This window comes from Musca domestica, unplaced genomic scaffold, assembly GCF_030504385.1.
Source record: "Musca domestica strain aabys unplaced genomic scaffold, Musca_domestica.polishedcontigs.V.1.1 1, whole genome shotgun sequence".
NCBI lineage: Eukaryota > Metazoa > Arthropoda > Insecta > Diptera > Muscidae > Musca > Musca domestica.
In genome coordinates, this window is record NW_026712114.1 from 5,829,983 (window position 1) to 5,857,532 (window position 27,550).

Consider the following 27,550-nt stretch of genomic DNA (forward strand, 5'->3'; position numbering starts at 1 on the left):
GTGGACCTGCACAGGCAATTTTCTGTCTTAGGCTGTAGCATTCATTTCGAACTTCAAATGCGAAATTTGAAACGATTCCGATGAATAATGTCGCTAAAATCATCAAAATACCGAATATCGGGAGGTACCGTTATATGGGGGCTATACGAAGACGTGGACCTACGCAGACAATTTTCTGTCTAAGGCTGTAGTATATATTACGAACTTCAAATAACAAATTTGAAACAATTCCGGTGAATAATGTCGCTAAAATCATCAAAATACCGAATATTGGGAGGTACCGTTATATGGGGGCTATACGAAGACATGGACCTACATGGCCCGTTTTCTATACCAAAAGTACCTGCAGACCTAATATACATTTGAGTATAATTTTATCAATCTATTTCAATTCGTTCGGAAGCTAGAGTGATTTCCACAGACGGATAGACGGACAGACGGCTGGACATTGCTAAATCGGCATAGAATTTTATAGTGATCAAGAATACATACAGGGTTGCCCATATTCGACGGACCTTTGGGCCCATTCCAATCGACGAGGCTTGTCCGCAGGCAACATTCTTTACGTCAATTGAATTTTGTACGGGAACAAATGCAAATCAATGCGAATAATCCGTTGTAAAGTGGACCGAGCCATGCCCAACTGCTGAGAACTGCGTTTTTGGGATGTTCTTGGGGACCTCTCAACACTGGCTCGTACGGCAGCGATATTCTCGGCCGATCGCCTTGGTCGACTTTTATATGGCCTCTTCGGATTAGAAAGAGCCTTACCAGTCGAAAATTTTTCGTATAAACGCTTAATGGTGTTCTTAGAAGGCGCACTTCTCACATTTTTTAATGTTTTAAAAGCACATTGAGTTTTCACAATTGACCTCTTCTGTTGAATGTAAATTTCAACTATTTCAGAGCGCTCGCGTGGCGTGTATTGGTTCATGGTAAAAATCTGCTTGGACTGACGCTTCAAACGCGGTATTTCATTAAGCGATGTGACCTGTATATACTTTGTGAGGTCTAAAATGTATATTTCGAGGTGTTACAAACGGAATGACAAACTTAATATACCCTCCATACTATGGTAGAGGGTATAAAAAAGATGACACGTGTTTCGGGGTTTTTAAAAAATCACATCGGAAGGTAACCAAAATAAAGAGACATCATAGCCCCTCTTCCACTTTTTTGGAATTTTTCGCATTAAGTTTCCTCGGAATCCGTGCATTTTAGATATACAGGGTGAGATAAAAAAACTACAACAAAGTCAAAAGCAATAATTTTTACATTTTTATACCCTACACCACAAAGTAGTCAGGGTATTATGTCCTTCCGCATTTGTTTGTAACAGGCTAAAGGAGACGAGATAGGCCCATAGTTCCTTTTGATGATCTGCATAGAATCACATTCTGAATCGATTTATGCATGTCCGTCCGTCTGTCCATGTATTTTTGTGAACAAAGTACAGTTCGCATTTATTACTCAATCCAGATTAAATTTTGCACAAGTCATTTGTTTGGCCCAAGGACGAAACCTATTGAAATTGGAGATAATCGGTAAAAATTTAGATATAGCTCCCATATATAACTTCGTCCGATTTGCCTTTTATTGTGCACCAAACGTGTAATGTCAGCCCGAATTGTATGGAATTTTGCACATACCAAATTTGATCGAAATCGGTTCAGATATACCTATAGCTCCAATATATATTGTTCATCCGATTCGTTATTTTAGTCCTTCGCAGCCGTAATATGCACTCTGTAACAACAATATTTGGGGAAATATATCAAATACAGCTCAGAAATACATTTGCTAAATTTTATCGAGATCGGTTCGGATTTGGATATATCTCCCATATATAACTTCGTCCGATTCACCTTTTATTGTGCGCCAAATGTCTAATATTTGTCCAAATTTGATGGAATTTGACACTTACGACCGAATTGAAACTAGAAGATAGTATGTCAAATTTGGTGAAGATCGGTTCAGATATAGCTATAGCTCCCACATATATATTTTTCATCCGATTTGTTATATTTGTTACCTACAGCCGTAATATGCACTCCGTAACAACGATATTCAGGGAAATATATGAAATACAGCTCAGAAATATCTTTGCCAAATTTTAGCAAGATCGGTTCAGATTTGGATATAGCTCCCACATATATCTTTACCCGATTTCAAATTAATTGTGCACCAAATGGGCAATACAAGTCCGAATTTAAGTTCGGAATATTTAGTCCTCTGAACTTTAAATTATAATTATAATCATAGCGTGCATGATTGAATTCTCCCATAAAACTTTTGTTATGCGGAGCTCTACTAAATTAGCAAAGTGGTGTAGTGTATCATAAAGTCGGCCCCGCCCGACTTTAGGACTTTCTTTACTGGTTAAGATTATAACAGAATTTTAGACGGATTTTATTTTTTGAAAATTTCCAAATTCGTTCCAAATGGTGGAGGGTATTCAAAATTCGGCCCGGCCGAACTTACTCCTTTTTAACTTATTTAACTTTCAATCTTTAGAGAAGTTCAGAATAAAAAAATTCTTCCTTTGCTAGGTCCCGATTGGGGAAAAATTTGTTCAATAGCCAGAAACAGAGGAAATTTTTCCATTCTTCCCAGAACTCTGATGACCATGCAGATCAATTTCATCATATGTGTGTATGCATATGTAAAATCCATATGTACATTTCTATGTAATTATAATTGGGAATTGCAAAATGCATTCCATGCCATGCCATTCGATGAGCAAACATCAATACTTGGAATTCAAATCAACAACAAAAACAATAGCATTCCATCCATCCATCCATCCGTCCAACCATTTGTCATTATGTCGTTTGCCGATGTCATTACAACGATTTCGATGAGCAATGGACAACAACAGCACCCCGAGAAGAGATATCATCTTTTGTCAATATTAGAAACGCCGACGACGACTACGACGACGACAAACAAAAGCAACAACAAAAAGTGGGAGACATCATCCTTGCACTTGTAGCCAGCCGTACGATGATGCTGCTGCTGCTGATGATATTGACACTTTGAGTATCCTTTATTGCTGTTGTCGCCTACTGTCAGTGTCATTCGGATCGTTGTTGTCGCCATTATGAAATCAAAAAAAATTGAATCACACTTCAGTGACTTGAATGGTAATAAAGATGACGGCGGGGTGGCTGCAGATTGAAAATGGGAGAGGGGGAGAGAGGGAGAGAGTGGGAGATTGGGTGCAGGTGTTACAATATAAGTGTGTGTGAGGATTTAAATAAGAACAAGTGTGTGTGTGTGTGGGTGCATCCCAGTACAAGCATGAAGGATGACATGGAAAAACTTTGGAGGCTGACAAGAACAACAAAATACGATTTTAGTTATGGATGGCTGGATGATTTAATTTTAATCGAGATGCAAACACTAAGATATTGGCAAATAACTATTACACTCACGCAAAAATGAAAGGCGGAATGAGAGGAGCCTTCAGGAACGGGGTTTTAAGAAATTTAATGAATTAGAATTTATGAGGCCATATTTCTGATACTAGATTGAAATTAAAAATTGGTCCTGCTAATATTTGTTCTGCTCTTTTCACAGAACAGAAGTTACTTGTTTTTGTGTTCTGAAAGCTTACATCGCAAACAAACCTAAATAGAGGAGGCAAGTTCCCCTCTCTTTCACACTTTTGGAAATTTTCGGATCAAGTTTTCTCGGAATCCGTACATTATTGGTATGCAGGGTGAGATGAAAAAACTGCAACCAATTTCAGATTGCTGTCATTTCCAAGCCACTCCTCCGACAGCTTTTAAAATTATTCCAGTGACAGCCCTTTATATTGTTTGACAGCGTACAAAGGCATTTTGGTGAGAATTTTCCGGAAAGAAAGATATTCGGGATGGAATTCAAGCGTGATAGTGTGATTTCTTTATATTTAGCTGGAAAACCACAAGTGGCTATCGTTAGAGCACTCCAGCATGTCAATAAATCTTTTGTGTCTCATACCATCGCTCGTTACCGTGATACTGGTAGCGTAGCCCGACATCAAGGAAGTGGACGTGGACGTGGACATCAGCAGAAATGTTTCGAAAAGTAAAGAAGTGACTTGATCGAAAACCGCGTCGCAGTGGCCGAAAAATGGCTCGTGAGCTGAACATATCGCAATATTCCATTCGGCAAATATTAAAAAATAAGCTCGAGGTAAAGCATTCCACAAAAGTGCAAGAACTTACACCGCTGCGGAAAGAAAATAGACTCAAAAGAGCTAAAGAGATACTTCGCTTGGTGAAAGTGGTGAACTGCCGAATTTGGTTCACTCCGATGAGAAAACAAAATGATCATGTTTACTTGCCAAAGAGGTCAGCTGAAAATGTGCACCGACTTCGGTTGACCACCAGAAATCAAGCGCCGGCCATGGTGATGATGTGGGCCGCCATAACAGCCGTTGGTCGCTCTCCGCTTGTTTTAATCGCCCGTGGCATCAGAATAAATGACGAATATTATCGCGAAAATATTCTGGAGGGTTTATTAACGCAAACATTTTGTCCGCAGACCTTGGACATTCCAATAGGACTCAGCACCATCGCACTCCGCATGCGCCGCCACCCATGAATGGTTACAAAAAGGGGTTCCTCACTTCATTTCCAGCGCACAATGGCCACAAAAATCTCCGGATACCAATCCATTGGGCTATTGTGTCTGGAGTATTTTGGAAAACAAGGTTGGCACTCACAAATACCAAAGTGTCGATCACCTCAAGCAAGTGCTTCGCCGGGAATGGACCAAAATACCGCAGAGCAACATTCGGGCAGAGTGTGTCGGTTTCATTGGCCGTTAGAAGGCCATAATTCGTGCCAAAGGTGACCAATTCGAACAAATCTAAACTTATTCTAACATTTGATGCTATTTTCGACATTTTTTGCTTTAATTCAATAAAATTTAAAAAAAATGTAAAAACTATGGAGTTTGACTTTTTTGCAGTTTTTTTCATCTCACCCTGTACAACAACCAGTCCGTGGACCAAGTGAACTTGAAAGTTCTCGTTTTGTAATTCAAAATCCCAAAGTAGTTTTGGGTTCTTAGGCTAAGTGTTGTAAGGTCCCTTGAGTAGTTTTGATCATATCCAAAGGAGAGACCCCTATAATTTGAGATATATTTCGCAATATTTCGTAAAGACATCTTTGGATTACATCCAGTATATTGTTGGTAATTTTTGAAAAAAAAAATGAATTTTGTCGCCCGGTGATATTCGAAGGAAGTTTAATTAGTTCACATTTTAGTTTTTTTTTTTTTTTCAGAACACAGTTTCTTTTTTTGTTGATTACTTCCAAGGCCTATTTGAAAGTTGAGTTGATGCCATTGAACTAACGTTGTTTTTTCGAGTGTACGTTATCTACAAATTTATCATTAGTCGCAATGCCAGAGCAAGCAAGGAAGGAAAGAGCATTTCTTAATTTATACGTTTTTGTAATTTTGTTCGTGGCCTTGTTCGGTAATCAAGGATATCCGCAATTTAACTTGCATCAATTTTTTTTCTTTGCAATATTAACATTGATAATATTTTTAATGAGAATCGGGTAGCATGCATGCATGTTCGTGGGGTGGAAAGTAATGATAACTGCGACATGTTAGCAATAACTTTGGTTGGTTTGAATTCGAAGTTACGGATTTCTGGTTTCTAGAGTCTTGGTAACTTCTGTGAGGGGAAATTAAATAGGAAATTTGAGTAAAACATAACAAAATACTTGAAATCGTGATGTAAATGGTTCGAAAAGTAAAAAAGCGACGCAGTGGCTCAAAAATTGCTCGTGACCAGAACATATCGCAACATTCCATTTGGCAAATATTGAAAAATGAGCTCGGGGTAAGACCATTTAAATTCCAAAAAGTGCAAGAACTTACACCGCAACCGAATGAAAATAGACTCAAAAGAGCTAAAGAGTTGCTTCACTTGGCCGAAAGTTGTAATCTGCCGAATTTGGTTTTCTCCGACTCCAATGAGAAAACATTCGTTGTCCAGCTGTTTGTAAACAAACAAAATGATGGTGTTTATTTGTCAAAGAGGTCAGGTGAAAATGTGCACCTTCAGTTGGCCACCAGAATTCAAGCGTCGGCCATTGTGATGGTGTGGGCCGCCATAAATGCCGAATATCATCGCGAAAATATTCTGGAGGGTGTATTAAAGCCTTGGGCACGCAAACATTTTGGCCACAGACCTTGGACATTCCAATAGGACTCAGCACCATCGCACTTAGCTCGGGCCACCCAAGAATGGTTACAAAATGAGTTTCCTCGCTTCGCACAATAGCCACTATTGTGGCTGGAGTATTTTGGAAACAAGGTTGGCACTAAAACATACCAAAGTGTCGATCACCTCAAGCAAGCGCTGCGCCGGGAATGGACCAAAATACCGCAGAGCAACATTCGGGCAGCGTGTGACTGTTTTATTGGCCGTTTGAAGGCCATAATTCGTGCCAAAGGTGACCAATTCTAAAATCTAAAGTTATTCTAAAATTTGATGCTATTGCCGACATTTTTTGCTTTCATTCAATAACATTTAAAAAAATAATAAAAATTATGGCATTTGAATTTGTTGTAGTTTTTTTTTATCTCACCCTATTGAGATTTATAAGGAAATTTGGTGTGGATTATTTCCTTATAAAGTATGAAATATGACTTTAAACCAAAAATATGCTTTTAATACAAATATCTAAATTCCTGGCACTTGGGGGAGGATTTAGATTTTCGATGTTTTCTGGGACCTCTAGCAAAATTTTATGACAAAAAGTTGAATGCGCACGATTCCATTTAGGGGGAGTTTTTTAATATATTTTTTTTTTAAATAGTTACAAATAAACCTTTGGTTGCTCACTTAGAGATTAAATTGTTGACACACTTGGGGGATTGAAAATCTCAACCCAAATAATCCTCGTATTTTAGTCAGTAATCTTACCGAAGACACTATATAGTTAAATTGCAAGGATTTTTAAGATATTTTAATTGGAAAATTTCAAAAAATGAGCCTTTTAGGTAGTTTAGGTTACATTGTGATGTAAACGCTTTCAAAAATACCGATTTGCATGGTTTTCATTTTTAGCTCTCATTTCATAATATACTGGAAAATATTCAAAATGTCGACCCTTTGTGGGGGAGGTATCAGAAGGTGTAGACCGATATATTCCATCTTCACACCAGACCTTGGCTTGATAAAAATATTGTGATGCGTGTAATTTAAAGATGATCGGACTCCTACATCACAAAAACATCATTCCAAATTTTAACGATTTGTGGGGACCTAGACCTGACCTAGCACTGATGCAAACATTAGGATTTGCAAAGTTTGAACAAAATCGAATGATGACCTCTTGTTCTGTGAGATAACTATTTTCTGTGAAAATGTTTCTTTTTTGAGGGGGAGTTAACAGAAGGAGTGGACCGATATTGTCCATCTCCGAACTCGATCTAAGGTTGATAATAATATCAGAATGTGCCAAGTTGGGCCCAAATTGGAAACTGCCTTCGAGAGTTATCGTGCGCACCAGCCATCCAGACACACAGGCGGACGGACATCGCTAGATCGACTCCAAATGTCCTGAAACGGATTTGGTCCAAAGAGATCGTTATTTCGATGAGGCATGTTTTGGCCGTTTCAAATGATATATATTCTCTCTAACCCTATGGCTGAGGATATACAAATGTTTCACATTAATTCGAGTTTCGCGCTTATCTAGTGATTTCCAAAAAATTCCCACAAAACCAGCATCAGTCATATGCAAAGCCGCTTAACCAAGTATATTGTATTTTATTAAAAATAACAAGTAAAAAAGCAGTAAGTTCGGCCGGGCCGAACTTTGAATACCCTCCACCATTTAGAACGAATTTGAAAATTTTCGAAAAAGATAACATTCGTCAAAAATTCTGTTAAAATTTTAAAAATACCGAATATAGCCTTTATATTAGAGCCTGTACGACGTGCACATAGGCATAGTTTGTCACAAGCCATTACCATATTCAAATTCGAAACTTGAAATAAACGGTGAATAATGTACCAAAAATCATCAAAATACCGTACATAGGGAGGTACCGTTATATCGGAGCTATACGAAGACCTGGAACTGCACAGACAATTTTCTGTCACAGGCTGTAGCATCCATTACGAACTTCAAATACGACATCTCAAACAATTTCGGTGAGTATTGTACTTAAAATCGTCAAAATACCGAATATAGGGAGGTACTGATATATGGAGCCTATACGAAGACCTGGACCTGCATAGGCAATTATCGGCCACAGACTGTAGTTCCCATTACGAGCTCTAAATACGTAATTTGAAACAATTCCGGTGAATAATGACGCTAAAATCATCAAAATACCGAATATAGGGAGGTACCGTTATGTGGGGGCTATACGAAGACGTGGACCTGCACAAACAATTTTCTGTCTTAAAGTGTAGTATCCATTTCGAACTTCAAATACCAAATTTGAAACAATTCCGGTGAATAATGACGATAAAATCATCAAAATACCGAATATAGGGAGGTACCGTTATATGGGGGCTATACGAAGACGTGGACCTGCATAGACAATTTTCTGTCTTAATGTATAGTATCCATTTCGAACTCCAAATACCAAATTTTAAACCATTCAAGTTAATAATGTCGCTAAAATCATCAAAATACCGAATATAGGAAGGTATTGTTATATGGGGGCTATACGAAGACGTGGACCTGCACAGACATTTTTCTTTCTCAGGCTGTAGTATCCATTTCGAACTACAAATGCCAAATATGAAACAATTCCGGTGAATAATGTCGCTGAAATCATAAAAATACCGAATATCGGGATGGGGGCTATATGAAAACGTGGACCTACATGGCCCATTTACGAACTTAGCCTGCCTACTGGAAAAATAAGCATGTGTGCAAAATTTTAGCCTTCGATCTCAATTCGTTCAAAAGATAGCGTGATTACAACAGACGGACAGACAGACAGACGGACATGGCTAAATCGACTTAGAATTTCACGCTGATCAGGAATATATATACTATGTTGGGTCTGACATGAGTATTTCGAGGAGTTACAAACGGAATGACAAAATTAATATACCCTCCATATTATGGTGGAGGGTATAAAAAGCAGTATGTCGCTTTTCCAACATCGTTCTCACAAACAGCACATTACAAAATGTTTCAAAGTGTAATCTGGAACGTCGTTGACGATCCTCGCACATTTAATCCTTTTTTACACAATACAGTCTCTATGATCCATTTTCCTTACGAAAAAATAAAAAATAATAAAGAGCACACTAAAGCATGACAAACATTTTTATTTGAAAATTCAAAATGGTTGATACGTAAATCACTAAATTTGACCAGACCTTGTAGCTTATCGATGGTCAAAGAAAGAACAGTTGCAAATGATTTAAAAATGAAATTTTTTTCTCATAAAAATTTGGTAACTCTCAGTAAAATATATGACAAAATGCCTCTCTCGAATCACTCTCTTTTGCTGAAATTTTTGGTCATTTGAGAGACCCACCATTGGTTTTAAATGAAATCATAGACAAATAAAGGTATAGACTAAAAAGTTGTCTCATCTGTTATCTCTGAAAAAAGTGCTTCAATAGATGTCGTTCATGCTGTGACAGAGGTTCAGTAGACTCACTCAATTCTCTCAAAATACAAAATATTAAATATTTTTATGATTCCGTATTATTTATCAATTAAAAACGAAACAGTGACTTTGTTTACTTTTACATTATCCAAATATGTCGTGAAATATAAAAATATAGAACTTAAATAGCAGAAAAATGAATAAATTGTTTTCGAAGTTGAGTGACTTCACTAGCCCTGAGTGACCTGACTGGCCCAAGATCAACAATAGTGACATCTGCCGGAAGGGAAAATTTTAAAAACTTTTTAGTCTATACCTTTATTTGTCTATGATGAAATGCTGTCCATAAGTGTTATGGTAAACCCTCCCCGAACTAGTGCCTTTTTAATGGCTACACATTGCAAATCTGCTTCGTTGAGAATTGTTATTACGGTATCCATTTTGATTACAAATGTAATCTTAGACGATCGTTTGGGCGCCATCTGTCTGCAATTCCAAGGTAGTTCTTTTTAAGTTCTGGCGGATAATAAAACTCCGACAATTCATTAAGGACTCTTTCTGAAATCTCACAACACCGCAAAAGGTTTACTCCGTGCTCATGAGACTAATGCAATTTCCATCGTTATTTGGGACCCCAGAACGTATTCTTTTTCACTGCTGACTCCAACCGATTCAGTGAAAAATAACGGAACAAATATTTCTTTGTTTTTTTTTACATTCTTTCTTCCTCAACTTTCCTCCTTCCAAAGAATGGCATAAATATATAATTATATTGAAAAGAATACTCCTCATCACCCAGTCCATTTTTTCCTACTCCGTCTTTTCATCCATTTTATATTTTATAGAAATTCATTCATTAATTTTTAATTCTTATCTAACCACAGGCCACACAAAATAGTTGATATATGTACATAGATAGATAGATAAATAAATAAATACATACATACATATATAAATGTATTTGTATACTATACACACATATAAAGATATGCACAAACACACACTATCACATAAATTGCAGTCAATGTCCCTGAATTGAAAGTTCCTTTGGCATTGTGTGGTTGAGAGTCAGTGATGTTGTCTACCATGGCAGGATAGCCCGTTTGCAGCTTCGTTGTTGGTTTGTTCTGTCGTTCGTTCGTTCGTATCAATGCAACAAATGTTTTGTGACTTCAATGCTTCGGGGCGAAAACAAGAAACAGAACGAGTTGAATAGGGGGGGTGGGGTGTGGGTTTTTCACAAAACAACAACAACGGCAACACACATTTTCATCATTCGAGTTTTTCTTCTATTTGTTGCTTTTTTATCCTTTGCAGGAATTCCTATTTTGCCTTCTTCACTGCTGAACAAATACCAGCAGTTTTTTTTGCCTAACTGCAGTTTGCTTCATTTTTTTTTTTTGCCATTTTGTCTAGATTCTCATTTCAGTTGGTATTGGGGCTGTTGCATTATTTATTTCAAATAAAGTGAATGCTTTTTGGTTTTGTCTGACAGACTGGCCCTGCTGGTGGCTCAGTCGGGCTGGCTACCCGGGGAAATATGTAATTGATGTGAAATACCTCCATAGATCTTTCGCATTCTACGTTTTCTTATTTTATTTAATTTATATTTTTTATCCGACCGAGCATAATAATAATAATGATGGCGACAATGTTGGGGTGAGATGCAGTTACAGGTGCAAATGATGTTGGCAAATTCGCACAAAGGGCATTTTTTCGTTGTGGGGAGAGGGGCAAGGAGCTGGAAAACTGTATACTACACACACCTTTATAATGGGGTATTAAAATTGATAGAGCATTTTATTTGTGTACGAGCCATTGTGGAATGGAGGACGCTATATTTGGTTTATTAATATCTTCTGCTCTGAGTCTGGGTTATATAAAAAATATGTTTTTATACCCTCCACCATACCATGGAGGGTATATTAACTTTGTCATTCCGTTTTCAGACCCAACAAAGTATATATATTCTTGATCAGCGTAAAATTCTAAATCGTTTTAGCGATGTCCGTCTGTATGTCTCTTGTAATCACGCTATCTTTCGAACGAATTGAGATAGAAGGCTAAAATTTTGCTTGTAAATGGGCCATGTAGATCCACGTTTTCATATAGCCCCCATATAAAAGTACCTCCCGATATTCGGTATTTTGATGATTTTAGCGACATTATTAACCGGAATTGTTTAAAATTTGGTATTTGAAGTTCATAATCGTCGTCGTATAGCCCCCATATAACAGTACCTCCCAATATTCGGAATTTTGATGATTTTAGTGTCCTTATTCACCGGAATTGTTTCAAATTATTTATTTAGAGTTCGTAATGGGAACTACAGTCTGTGACGGAAAATTGTCTATGCAGGTCCAGGTCTTCATATAGGCCCTATATACCAGTACCTCCCTATATTCGGTATTTTGACGAGTTTAGGTACAACACCCACCGAAATTGTATGAGATGTCGTATTTTAAGTTCGTAATGGATGCTACAGCCTATGACAGAATATTGTCTATGCTGGTCCAGGTCTTCGCACAGCTCCGATATACCGGTACCTCCATATATACGATATTTTGATGATTTTAGCTACATTATTCACCGTTTTTTTTCAAGTTTCGAATTTGAATGTGGTAATGATTTATGAAAAGCAATACCTATGTAGGTCCACGTCGTATAGACACCAATATAACGGCAATATTCGGTTTTTTTTTTAAATTCTAAATTTGTTCCAAATGGTGGAGGGTATTCAAAGTTCGGTCCGACCGAACTTACTGCTTTTTAACTTGTGTTATTAGACACAGTCGGTCTTAACTTCGGTTTCATTTTTAATTACATTTTGATTTTCTTTTAATAATCAGACTTATTTGAGCTTTATTCCAGCGTATAGTTTTAGGAACAACTCTATTATTCCAGTGCATAGTTTTAGGAATAACTCTATAATACTAAAAACTCTCGGATGATTTGGAAAAAAAATTCCAGAAATGAGTATTTGTAGCCTGATTTCGGGAAGGTATTATTTTCTTTAGGGGACGGACCCGGATATTTGACCCTAAAACCCGGTTCCAAGACCCGGATCTAAAACCGATATCGACAATATAGATATCATCCCCAAAAGATCGAAAAAAGTCAATTTTTGGATTCGGAAGTTATAATTAGATAATTGATTCTTTGGACCCGTTTTTTTTTCTATAAAACCACCAAAAAGTAGAATAAGGTCAGCGACCCTTATGGGAAAATATTGTTTTCTTGGAGGACGGATTTTTGACCATAAAATCCGGTTCCAAGACCCGGATCTAAAACCGATATCGACAATATAGATATCATTTAAAAAGTATTGAAAATTCCTATCAACAAGTGGTTCGGCGGATATATCAAAATAATCGATTTTTTATACCCGGATTTAAAAAAAATCCCCCAGAAATCGAAAAAAGTCAATTTTTGGATTCGGAAGTTATAATTAGATAATCGATTTTTTGGACCTGTTTTTTCATAAAACCACCAAAAAGTCGAATAAGGATCGCTGATTATGGGAAAATATTTTTTTATGGGGAAAGGATTTTTGACCCTAAAATCCGGTTCCAAGACCCGGGTTAAAATCGATATCGACAATATAGATATCATTTAAAAAGTATTGAAAATACTATTTGTATTGAAAATACAAATGGGTCGGGGGATACATCAAAGTAATCGATTTTTTGGAACCGGATTTTTAAAAAAAAATCCCCAGAAGTCGAAAAAATTTAAATTTTTGGATTCGGAACTTATATCTATAAAATCGAAATTTAAAAAATTTATAAATTTAAGTCCCATTAAAAAAAAAAAACTCAAAAAGTAGAAACAAGTTAAAAAGCAGTAAGTTCGGCCGGGCCGAACTTTGAATACCCTCCACCATTTGGAACGAATTTGGAAATAAAATCCTGAAAAAATTTTGGTAAAATTTTAAAAATACCGAATATTGCCGTTATATTGGTGACTATACGACGTGGACCCACACAGGCATTATTTGTCATGAGTCATTACCAAATTCAAATTCGGAACTAGAAATAAACGCGAATAATGTAGCTAAAATCATCAAAGTATAGAATATAGGGAGGTACCGTTATATCGGAGCTGTGCGAAGACCTGAACCTGCGTAGACAATTTTTTGTCATATTCTGTAGCATCTATTACGAACTTCAAATACGACATTTCAAACAACTTCGGTGAGTATTGTACCTAAACTCGTCAAAATACCGAATATAGGGAGGTACTGGTATATGGGGCCTATACGAAGACCTGGACCTGCATAGACAATATTTTGTCACAGACTGGAGTTTCCATTACGAACTCTAAATGCGTAATTTGAAAAAAATTTGGTAAATAAAGACGCTAAAATCACCAAAATACCGAATATAGGGAGGTACCGTTATATGGGGGCTATACGAAGACGTAGACCTGAACAGACAATTTTCTGTCTTAGGCTGTAGTATCCATTGCGAACTTCAAATACCAAATTTTGAACAATTCCGATTAATAATGTCGCTAAAATCATGAAAATACCAAATATCGGGAGGTACAGTTATATAGGGGCTATACGAAGACGTGGACCTGCACAGACAATTTTCTGTCTTAGGCTGTAGTATCCATTTCGAACTTCAAATACCAAATTTGAAACAATTCCTGTGAATAATGTCGCTAAAATCATCAAAATATCGAATATCGGGAGGTACCGTTATATGGGGGCTATATGAAAACGTGGACCTACATGGCCCATTTACGAACTTAACCTGCCTACTGTAAAAATAAACCTGTGTGCAAAATTTTTAGCCTTGTATCTCAATTCATTCGAAAGATAGCGTGATTACAACAGACAGACGGACATCGCTAAATCGACTTATAATTTTACGCTGATCAAGAATATATATACTTTGTTGTGTCTGACATGAGTATTTCGAGGAGTTACAAACGGAATGACAAAGTTAATATACCCTCCACAGTATGGTGGAGGGTATAAAAAAAATACCATTATGGATTGTTATTGAGTTAGTGAAAAATGGCGCCCAACCGGGGGTTGGTCGAAAAAAGTCGATTTTGTATTTGGAAGTTTACACTAGATTTTTTATAAAAACCCCAAAAATCGAAAATGAACCCTAATGAATTGTCATTGAGTTACTGAAAAGTGGCGCCCAACCAAAAATTATAAAACCCAAAGTAGCTTTCTGGGTGCAGTAAAGCTAAGAGTCCAAGAATGAAATTTTTAGACCCGGATCTAAAAACAATATAGGTATACAATATAGATATAATTTTTAAAAAGTATTGAAAATAACTATCTACAAGTGGGTCGGGGGATTTATCAAAAAAAAAATCGAATTTTTTAAAACATCCCCCAGAAGTCGAAAAAAGTCAATTTTTGGATTCGGAAGTTATAATCAAGTCATAATCGATTTTTAGGCCAGCATTTAAAAAAAAAACACCCAAGAAAATCGAAAATCGGCGTCCAACCGTTGATTACTAAACGCAAAATAGTTTTCTAGGTTCAGTAAAGAAAAGGGTCTAAAAATGACATATTTTTTATAGATTATGAGCTATGCAGGTAAGAATATTTAATTTTATTGTGGCGATTTCAACAAAAAGCCTTATAGACAGGGTTGCCCATATTCGACGGACCCATGTTTTTTTTGGGCCCATTCCAATCGACGAGGCTTGTCCGCAGGCAACATTCTTTGCGTCAATTGAATTTTGTACGGGAACAAATGAAAATCAATGCGAATAATCCGTTGTAAAGTGGACCGAGCCATGCCCAACTGCTGAGAACGGCGTTTTTGGGATGTTCTTGGGGACCTCCCAACACTGGCTCGTACGGCAGCAATATTCTCGGCCGATCGCCTTGGTCGACTTTTATATGGCCTCTTCGGATTAGAAAGAGCCTTACCAGTCGAAAATTTTTCGTATAAACGCTTAATGGTGTTCTTAGAAGGCTGACTTCTTCTGTTGAATGTAAATTTCAACTATTTCAGAGCGCTCGCGTGGCGTGTATTGGTTCATGGTAAAAATCTGCTTGGACTGACACGGTATCTCATTAAGCGATGTGACATCTCTGTCAAAAGTTATGACGTTGCCAGATGGGTCCGTCGAATATGGACAACCCTGTACAATTTCGAAATATCGGAAAGAAGAAAAAAAATAAGTAAAACTAGATTTAAATCTAGCGGAGTAAAAACTCTCAGATTTGTAACTGATTCAAGGGAAAAGAACATATTTTCTTGGGGGACAGTCCCGGATATTTGAGCCCAAAATCCGGTTTCAAGTCTTGGGTCAGAAAACCGATGTGGAAAGCTAATAAAAATATCTTTTAAGTCCATGAAATATATATACAAAATTATACTTGACACTCCAACCTTTCCAAAGTGCTACAATGTGTGCTACTATCTTTCCTGGATCTTGGAGGAAGGAGCCGGATACCCAGATATTTGACTTGAAAATCCTGTTCCAAACCCCGAATTTTCAAAACCCTTATGGACAATATAATTATTATTTGAACGCTATTTAAATGCGGTTCAGAGGATACATCCAAATAATCGATTTTTTGAACCCGGATTTTTTGTTAAATCCCCCAGAAGTCAAAAAAGGCCACACCTTTGGAGTCTACGAAATATATGCCAAATTAAAGTTCACACTCCAACCTTTCCAAACAGCTACAATATGTGCTTCTATCTTTCTTGGATCTTGGGGAACGGAACCGGATACCCGGATATTTGACTTGAAAATCCGGATTATTGAAAACGTTATATTGTCCATACATCATCATCATTTGAAAACAATTTTAAATACCTATCCACAAGTAATTCGGGAGATATATCAAAATAAGCAATTTTTTGGACCCGGACTTTTTTAAAAAAATTCCTCAGAAGTCAGAACAAGTAAAAAAGCTGTAAGTTCGGCCGGGCCGAACAAATTTAATTTAATTTGGTACAAATTTAACAATTTAAAAAAAAATAAAATCCGTTAAAAATTCTGTTAAAATCTTAAATATACCGAATGTGGCCGTATATACGAAGTGGACCTGCATAGGTAACTTTTGTCAAAAGCTATTACTAAATTCAAATGCGAAATTTAAAAAAAATATGTTTATAATGTAGCTAAAATCATCAAAATACCGATTATAGGGAGATACCATGGGGTTATAAAACGTGGACCTGCACAGACTATTTTCTGTCATAGGCTGTAGTATCCATTACGAATTTAAAATACAAAATTTGAAATAATTTAGGTAAATAATGTCGCTAAAATCATCAAAATACCGAATATCGGGGTGTACCGTTATATGGGGGCTATACGAAGACGTGGACCTACACAGACAATTTTCTGTCATAGGCTGTAGTATTCATTACGAACTTCAAATACCAAATTTGAAACAATTGCGGTAAAAAATGTCGCTAAAATCAGCAAAATACCGAATATCGGGGGGTACCGTTATATGAGGGCTATACGAAGACGTGGACCTACGTGGGCCATTTTCAATATCAAAAGTCCTGCAGACATAATCAGACAGACGGACGGACATTGCTATAAATATCGATATAGAATTTTATGCTGATCACGAATATATATACTTTGTGAGCTCTAAAATGTATATTTTTAGGTGTTACAAACGGAATGACAAACTTAATATACCCTCCATACTATGGTGGAGGGTATAAAAAGGCACCATTTTTGGAGTCCAAATTATAGTTGACACTATAACCTTTCCAAAATTTCTCAATATTTGCTGCTATATTTTATGTATCCAAAGAAATGGGTCTTTAAACCCGGACAATCCGTACATTGAGGCGGTCTTCGGCTGCGGCTTGAGATTTTCTCTCTTTGGTATGTCCAAAACAGGCCGCGCGAACCAACGTTTTTCTAAATTTGTTACTTTTTTTAAGTAGCCTACCTTCGGCAGAGCCTTGAGATTTTCTCCGTTGGGTATGTCCAACACCGGGTCCGAAAATTCAATTATTTTGATATATCCCCTGAAATATTCTTAATTGCATAGCTGATAATCTATCATAAATATTTCATCTTTTGACTCTTTGTTTACTGCTCCTTTCGGTTTAATAATGCTCGTCGATCGCTTGGGCGCCATTTTCATTCAGTAACTATCGCAATACATTTTAAGTTCTTTAGACTCTCTACTCCTTAACGAAAGGAGGGGGTATTTATTATTTCGCACCCGGGGACTTCAGGACCAGCCTTCACATTTTCAGCTTGATTTAGTTCGACCTCGAATTTCTTATTTCTTTCTCTTAATTTGGCAAACATTCGTGGGAATTTTTTTAACTCCTGATTCAGGGTTTCCTACTTTGCGGCCTTATCGTTTGGCTATGCCAAAATCAGACTTAATAATCAAGGGTTATTTCATTCCTAAAAGGGCCTTTATTCCCTTGCTGACTAGTTGGTATATGAAAAACCATCAAAAATGGCAAAATTATATGGCAATCATTCAATATCAACACATAAGTCAATCAGAAGCAAATATCATTGAAATTATTTGAGTTAAGAGATGCACCGATATTCCGGCTATGATGACTCAATACCTTTGCATTTAACAAAAATTCTTTAGGAGCGAAAATATTGCACCAAAAAACTTAAGATTTACATACTTTCCGCTTCATGGGGAGTTATGTACGTACGTACGCTTTGCCATATGACGTAGGAAGAAAATATTTATTGTTACAACGACCTTCCTTGTGGCAATGATCAATAAGTTTGTAACTCGACTCGTACTTCATCGTTATGTTGTTGCATTCCATGTCTCTTGTTTTTTTTTTTCTTCTCTTTTTTTGTTTGCGAACAGCGAACACAAATGTGTTTGATTGAAATATTATTTGATAAATTATTGTTCTTGTAACGCCAACAGCTATGACAAAAATAACGATTATGTTGTTGCCGCTGTTGACCTCCATCCATCCATCCATCCATCCCCACCTATCCTTCTCCCACCCAACCCCATCAAGTTTTGTTTTTAACTACTCGACTAATATTCTCACTGTGTTCACTTTGTAAGGTATAAGGTTTTGTTATTGGGAGCGGCGAGAGAGTGGCAGAGGGAGTGTGTGTGTGTACACGATGATGACGAATGGGAATGTTGAATGTTATGAACAGAGTTGCCAATTGGTTATGTCATGTCATAAGACCCAAAAGGATTAAAGGGTAAAGCAATAAGTGGTGAAAAAATCAGGAAAGCGCCTTTTTCTTTTAAAAAATATAGGACAGCATATACCCTACAACACTATAATATATTGGATGCCCCCTTAGGTCCAAATCTTTTTTGTCAGTTTTCGTTTTTGAAATAATATTACGTTTGTTTTTTTTGACCGGGGGAACTTGCAACTTACAATTTCACACGAAAGCCCAATGGTCACATAAAATGTAAGACTTCTTCCCTGTCCTTAACTCTCTCTTCATAGAAAATTCCCTGTCGAGTGCTTTTTAATTGTGACCTAAATTTTAGGAAAATTTCACTTCACAGAATGTCGAATATACCATTAATTTTAACATCTTATAAATATGCCACTCGTAATACGCAAACATGTTAGATACCATTATTGCGATGATCATAATTGTAACCTAAAAAAAAAAATCAGGAAAATTTTATTTTTTTGAACCCCTAAATGTACATCTTTAAAAAAAGGTAGGCTTCAGTTTTGACCCTAAATTCAATCAATTTAAAAACATCGCATGACAAAAATTTAAAAAAGTAGCAAACGTTTTTTATGTCATATTATTAAGTTTTTCTTAGATTTTATCCTTTTCTGGCAAGAGACTATTCCGAATTGATGAGTATTGTCAAAATCAAGTGTGAGATGAAAAAAACTGCAACCAACTTCAGACTGTTGTCATTTCTAAGCCACTCGTCCGACAGCTTTTAAAATTATTCCAGTGACAGCTCATTATATTGTTTAAAAGCGTACAAAAGCATTTTGCTGAGAATTTTCCGGAAAAAAAGTTATTCGTGGTGGAATTCAAGCGTGATAGTGGGATTTACTTACATTTGGCTGGAAAACCGCAAGTGGCTATCGTTAGAGCATTCCAGCATTTAAATGTGAATAAATCTTTTGTGTCTCTTACCATCACTCGTTACGGTGATACTCGAGACGTCAAGGAAGTGAACGTGGACTGAAGAAAACAGCAACATCAGCAGAAATGGTTCGAAAAGCAAAGAAGCGACTTGATCGAAACTCGCGTCGCAGTGGCCGAAAAATGGCTCGTGAGCTGAACATGTCGCAATATTCCATTCGGCAAATATTAAAAAATGAGATTCGGGTAAAGCCATTGAAATTCCAAAAAGTGCAAGAACTTACACCGCGCAACAGAAAGAAAATAGACTCAAAAGAGCTAAAGAGTTGCTTCGCTTGGCCGAAAGTCGTGAACTGCCGAAATTGGTTTTCTCCGTCTCCGATGAGAAAACATTCGTTGTCCAGCTGTTTGTAAACAAACAAAATGAACTTGCTAAAGAGGTCAGCTGAAAATGTGCACGTTCGGTTGGCCACCAGAAGTCAAGCGCCGGCCATGGTGATAGTGTGGGCCGCCATAACAGCCGATTATCGCTCTCCTCTCGTATTAATCGACCGTGTAATCAAAATAAATTCCGAATATTATCGCGAAAATATTCTGGAGGGTGGGCACGCAAACATTTTGTCCGCCGACCTTGGACATTCCAACAGGACTCAGCACCATCGCACTTAGCACACGCCACCCAAGAATGGTTACAAAATGAGGTTCCTCGCTTAATTTCCAGCTCGCAATGGCCACCAAAATCTCCGGATACCAATCCGTTGGACTATTGTGTCTGGAGTATTTTGGAAAGCAAGGTTGGCACTAAAAAAAAACCAAAGTGTCGATCAACTCAAGTAAGCGCTTAGCCTGAAATGGGGCAAAAGACCGCATAGCAGCTTTCGGGCAGCGTGTGACGGTTTCATTGGCCGTTTGAAGGCATTAATTCGTGCCAAAGGTAACCAATTCAAACAAATCTAAACTTATTCTAAAATTTGATGCTATTTCCGACATTTTTTGTTAAAAATAAAATTTAAAAACAAAAATTAAAAATTATGGCATTTGACTTTGTTGCAGTTTTTTTATTTCTCCATGTTTTGTACCTATTCTGCTATGTATATCTCGTCTCTCAGCATCGCTATAATGGTCAGAAGTGATCTGTTCGAATGTTTTTGGTTTTGCCGAGATTAAGAATATTCACGGTTTAATGGAAATTTTTACATTTTCCTACATAAAAGTTATGGTATATTTTACCCGGTAAATATTGTCCAATGTCCATCCAAATTGGTAGGCTTCTGCCCAGCCCTAATCTTCATGCTAAATTTCGATAAAATTGAATTGATCTATAATTATGGCCAATAGAGCAAATCCAAAATCAGGAAAATTTTTAATTTTTGGTTAATTTCAACCCCCAATTATTTTGCCATCATCTCCGAAACCATTTTCCATTTCGTGAAGATCGGGTCATAATTGCGACTTGTAGCGTTATTACAAATTAACATTGAAACACGAACATGTCGGGGGACCAATATTTCGAGGTGTTACATAATTTCTGGCTTAATCAAATTAAATAAAAACAAGCAAAAAAGCAGCTAAGTTCGGCCGGGCCGAACTTTAAATACCCTCCACCATTTGGAAGAACCTGAAAAATTTCAAAAAACCTGAAAACTACCACTTAAATAACAGCGGTTGTATGGGGGCTATACGAAGACGTGGATCTGCATACGGAATCTGTTGACATAGGCTGTAGCACCCATTACGAACTTTAAATATGAAATTTCCTACAATTCCGGTGTATAATGTCGCAAAAATCATGAAAATACCGAATATCGAGAGGTATCGTTATAGGGGCCTATACGAAGACATGGACTTGCATAAGTAATTTTCATAGGCTGTATTACTTATTAACCTCTTCAAATAAGAAATTTGAAACAATTCGGGTAAATGATGTCGCTAAAATGATTAAAATACCGAATAAAGGGGGGTACCGTTATGTGGTGGCTATACGAAACGTGGATCTGAATACGAAATTTGTTTGCATAGGCTATAGTACCCATTGCGAACTTTAAATATAAAATTTGTTACAATTCCGGTGCATAATGTCGCAAAAATCATGAAAATACCGAATATCGAGAGGTACCGTTATAGGGGCCTATACGAAGACGTAGACCTGCATAAGTAATTTTCATAGGTTGTATTACTTATTAGGCTCTTCAAATAAGAAATTTGAAACAATTCGGGTGAATGATGTCGCTAAAATCATTAAAATACCGAATAAAGGGGGGGGGGGGGGGGGTACCGTTATGTGGGGGCTATATCCCAATTTCCCACCAAACCTTGGGTTAATAAAAATATTGTGATGTGTGCAATTTTAAGACAATCGGACTCTAACATCACATTTTATAAGTGTTATAATTATTCAAAATTTTGACCCTATGTGGGGGAGGTACTGGATGGAGAGGACCGATACTGTCCATTATTGCACCTGACCTAGCACTCATGCAAATATTAGGATTTGAAAATTTGGAACAAAATCGGATTATTCTTTCTCCTTCTGTGCAGTAAATGATTTTCTTTGAAAATGTTGACATTTTGTGAGGGAGGTACCAGAAGGAGTGGACCGATATTACCCATCTCCGAACTCGATCTAAGTTTGAGAATAATATTACGATGTACCAAGTTTGGATGAAAACGGATACTGCCTTCGAGAGTTATTGTGCGCACCAGCCAGACAGACGGATGGACGGACATCGCTAGATCGACTCCAAATGTCCTGAAACGGATTTGGTCCAAAGAGACCTAGGGTCTAAATCCGTTATTTCCTCTCTAGCCATATGGCTGAGGGAATAAAAATATGCCACTCGTCCTTCGCAAACATGTTAGATATAATTTTCTTTTTTGAAAAATAAAAGGGTTCAGTACGATGCAAAAATGCTGCATTTTAGATTTAGTACAAAAGGACTAACTTTGTGCTCGTACCACAATCCTCACATAAAAACTAACTCATTCTCATTTCCCCAAAAACCAATTCTCAATTTGGTAGAAATACCAAACCACCCCGAAAAATGGCAACACTAACATTGGAGCCCAAAAATGGGTGCTTTGGGTGTGTGTGACTATTTGTATTTCTAGCCTTTCCCCTTCCTAAAAAACAGTGACTGCTTCGCCTTTACTTCCTTTCTTTCGGTGTTATTGCTGTTGTTCCTATTCTGTTTTGTTGTCAATATTATTTGGTTAGGCCAAAGAATAAAGGCGGCTGACTGCAGACATAAAACTCCTTTACACAGTCGCCCCCACACTACACGCGCACAGAAACACACAAAAGACTTGCCAACCAAAGTAAATATGTAGGTGGGTGTGAGTATGTGTGTGCGGCGTACTCTTTTTTAATAGTAACGGTAAATACCAGGGTACTTGTCATCTGTGCGTGCTTTCATGTCGTACGTAATGTTGGCATGCACGGTTATTTTATTTTTTTTTTCTGTTCTCTATGACGAGTGGGAGGGGGGGTTTGGGGGGAAGAGAAAGAGAGAGAGCAAGTAAAGGTTTCTTTTCAGCTGAGAGGGGGGCTTGGTGGGGATGATGATAATAATGATGATGGGGTGGTGACATGCTTTTCAAAGTAATGGAGCCTGGTGTAGACATTTCAAATATGTGTGTGTATGTAAAATACCCTAAAAAAGGACCCCAACAAAAGAAAGAGAGAAATTTATGCGAATAACAATTGCATGAAGCAAAAAAAAACATGTAAAAGCAATAGAATAAAAATTAATAGAAGAAAAAACGGAAGAAAATTCTCTTGCATAGCTATTTACCTTTTTTGTTTTAATATTTTTTTAACCGGACTGGATGGCTGGATCTCTCAGCTTGGGGCGTAACTATTGATGACTGGCATTTGCACAAAAAACCATGGTAAATAATTGACCAAAGACCATTTGCCAGAAAAGAAAAAAAGAAGAAGACATAACACGGCTTAAATCTTGGCAATTTTCTTATTCTTTCATTTGTTTCTCCTTGGGAGGTAAGCACTTGATTTTTTTTAATAATTTTGTGATTAGCAATTTTTCTTCAATCACTCACTTGCACACACACACAAATGAACTCTGGACACAAATCAGACATGAATGATTTTGACTGATTGCCTGCCTGCTTAGTTGATTGACAAAACTCACAATTTGTTTCGCAATACAATTTATGTATTATTACAACACTAGACTAGATTATTTTTCTGCTGTTGTTGTTGCTGCTGTTTTTTGTATGGCTAAAATAGAAGCAAAGGAACTTCCGACCAGACACGTCAAATATTGTTTTACAACAAGACACGTATTCGCACGACAGCGGCCAAAAGGAAACTACTATCACTGAAATGTCACACACAGGCTGGCTAAAACAATGGCAGCAACGATAGCAAACACACACACGCACATACAGACAGACACAACACTCTGTAATCGAGTTGAGCCAACGAATTCACACGGCACTCTCTAATCAATGAGACACAGAGAGAGAGAGGCACTCACAGAACCATCAAGAGAGAGAGAGAGTGTGTTCAATGTTATAAAACGGAAAAGGAAACAACCATACAAGAGAATGCCGTTAGTGAAACTGCCTCTATAATTTCACTGAGAGAGAGAGTGTGTATAAGAAAGAGCGCCAACCAGATATTGTGTGCAATAAAATGTAATTATATCACTGAAGCTTTATGCTTTTTGTTATTTTTTCTTCTCCTTCTGCTTATTGTTGTTCTTGTTATTGTCACACACACATGGCGTCGTGTATGTGTGCGTGGTTAAAAGCATTCACTGTTTTTCATTACCATCCAAAGGAATGTGTAATGCTATGTTGTTGTTGTTTTTGCTGCTGCTGCTTCAATAACTGTTGTTTCAGTGAAGTGAGGCTATTCTTGTTTGTGGTGTTTTTTTCTTGGTTCTCCTTTAGTTTTTTTTTGTGTTTTATTCTCTTCGCTGGCCTCACCAGACTTCAAACAGCGTTGGCTTATTATTTTATTGGCTTTGTTTTGCTTTTATTTTCGTTCTATTCACAATAATGGCTCCTCCGATGGCATCCAGTCGTAGTGGGTATGTATGTATGTTGTTGTGTATGGTGTTGAGAGTAAAGAAAATCGATTTTTCAAATACCTACAGACCGTGGTAATGGGGCAGTGGCTTTCTTTTTGGATTTTTTTTTCCTTGGAGATTATTTTATTTTTATTAATAATTATTTATTTTTATATTTAATATTTGTTATATTACGTTTACATAGGGACGGTTTTGTTTTGTTTGCTTAATTTATATATTTATGAATATGAATATTTTATTAGCATTTATATAATATTTTTTTATTGTTGCTTTATTTCTTTTTTTTTTCATTCACTACAGATTTCGCACTACTACAAAATTAATTTTTCGCTTCGATTGAAAACGAACTAGCACGGCATAAACTTAGAAATACACTGAGCTGGCCCTGGTGCAAATCCTTTAACGCAACACATTTCTCCGCTATGCCATGAGAAAGAGAAGAGGAAAAGCGAGTAGCAGAGAAGGAAACAAAAGCTTTTCTTTCTCATTTTATTAGCAACGGCTAGTCACGAAAATGCCTGGCGTTGAGCACCGCTAGTGTAGAGTTTTCTTTTGTATTTTCAGGCACAATTAAAAGGAGTTTAAAGCGTGTTTTTTTTGTTCACAACGCCGTTCAAAGGGCTTGACAATGACATGTTTATTTTGAGTTTTTTTTTTGTTTTTATTTCATTTTTACTTTCTAGCGTATGGGTATTATATAAATCAAATGTTAATCATACGTACATACATATTTTTTCAGGAATCTATAAAGCAACAATTTTTTTAAAAATATTTTTCAAGATTTAGTGGATTTAAAAAAAAAAATGTCATCCAGAACCTACTGAGCTATAATATTTTAAGAATGTTTTTTCAGAGACCTACCAAAGCAATTTTTGTGGATTTTCAAAAATGTTTTTCAAAAGGTAACTGGGCCAGAAATACGGACTTTAACGAATATTTTTGAAAGGCCTTACAGGACCAACAACAAAATTTTTTTTTTTTTTTTGATAATTACCGGAAAAATCCAGCAGATTATGAGGGTTGAGCTAAAAAAAAGAAGACACCTGTATCGGCGTTTTGAAAGTTTAAATCGCAAAGTAACCTAAACAGAGATAGTAGGTCCCCACTCTTCCACACTTTTGGAAATTTCCGGATTAAGATTCCTCGGAATCCATGCATTTTAGGTATATAGTCTCTTCGGTAATATTGCAGTCAAAAATACGGGGAATATTTTGTTATACAAATTTAACCCTCAACCGAGTCAACAAAGGGGTCTTTTTGGTGATTTTTTATAAATATGGTATAGAATTTCCTTTACCGTGATTTTGGTAGCGTAGCCCGACGTCAAGCAAGTGGACGTGGGCGGAAATGGTTCGAAATGTAAAGAAGCGACTTGATCGAAACCTGCGTCGCAGTGGCCGAAAATGGCTCGTGAGCAATATCGCAATATCCAAATATTGAAAAATGAGCTCGGGGTAAAGCCATTGAAATTCCAAAAAGTGCAAGAACTTACACCGAAACAGAGAGAAAATAGACTCCAAAAAGCTAAAGAGTTGCTTCACTTGGCCGAAAGTGATGAATTGCCGAATTTGGTTTTTCTCCGATGAGAAAATATTCGTTGCCCCGCAGTTTGTAAACAAACAAAATGATCGTGTTTACCTGCCAAGGAGGTCAGCTGAAAATGTGCACCTTCGGTTGGCCACCAGAACTCAAGCGCCGGCCATGGTGATTGTATGGGCCGCCATAACAGCCGATGGTCGCTCTCCGCTCGTTTAAATCGACCTTGGCATCAGAATAAATGCCGAATATTATCGTGAAAATATTCTGGAGGATGTATTAAAGCCTTGGGCACGCAAACATTTTGGCCGCAGACCTTGGACATTCCAACAGGACTCAGCGCCATCGCACCCAGCATGCGCCACCCAAGAATGGTTTCAAAATGAGGTTCCTCTCCTCATTTCCAGCGCACAATCACCACCAAAATCTCCGGATACCAATCCATTGGACTATTGTGTCTGGAGTATTTTGGAAAGCATGGTTGGTACTAAAAAATACCAAATATGTCGATCACCTCAAGCAAGCGCTTCACCGGGAATGGGCCAAAATACCACGGAGTAACATTCGGGCAGCGTGTGACGGTTTCAATGGCCTTTCGAAGGCCATAATTCCTGCCAAAGGTGACCAAATCTAAACTTATTCTAAAATTTGAAGCTACTTCCGACATTTTTGCTTTCATTAGCATTCATTTCCACTTTTTGGAATAGTCCACCTTATCAGGGAGGATAACTCCGATTTCAAGTATTTTTTACGTTTTTTTTTTTTTTTCAAAAAATCTTTACTTCTTTAAATTTAATTTAAGTTTGTAATCCCACCTTCGTTTGACCAATGCAATGGTTTCAATTTTAAGTACCTTTAAGTACACTTACGGAATAAATATTATCACTCTCCTGACTCTAAGCTAACTCCTCCGTAATTTTCAACCATATCGGTAAAGTTGTTCTTGAGTTATAAATAGTGAAACTAACTTTCTTTCATATATTTATATAGATTTAAAATTAAAGTACATGGCTCTTAAAGTCACTGTGACGCAATGCATTCCATTTATGACATGTTTATAAATAACATTGTTCGCAACAGCAAATCACTTCAATTCAATAACGGTTGAAGTCATTCAATTAGTGTCTGTTCTGACTTAAAGCTTTACAGTTCTTATTGGCGGCATTTAAAAAAGATAAAATTACAAAAAAAAGAAATATTCATGTGTTGAGTTTATTAATTCAGTGTAATACATTTAACATTATTATAAGTGAACGCAGAATATTACCTAACTACTAAAATAACGGCTTGGATCTTGGAAATAAATATAACTCACTGTTATTTAACACTTGTACTGTTAA

The 27,550-nt window shown here is 36.9% G+C and overlaps 1 protein-coding gene across 2 annotated transcripts in view; it reads right to left on the reverse strand.

Annotated features, from left to right (window-relative positions):
* The window catches only part of LOC101895437 (tubby-related protein 4), a 92,501-nt gene extending 67,292 nt beyond the window's left edge, over positions 1 to 25,209 (reverse strand). The window contains exon 1 of one of the 2 annotated variants that reach the window (XM_059118182.1): positions 23,412 to 25,209. The gene's annotated coding sequence lies outside the window, so the exon portion shown is untranslated. The remainder of the gene's footprint in view (positions 1 to 23,411) is intronic. The other variant, XM_059118186.1, reaches the window with a different exon arrangement.
* Between the last annotated feature and the right edge of the window lie 2,341 nt (positions 25,210 to 27,550).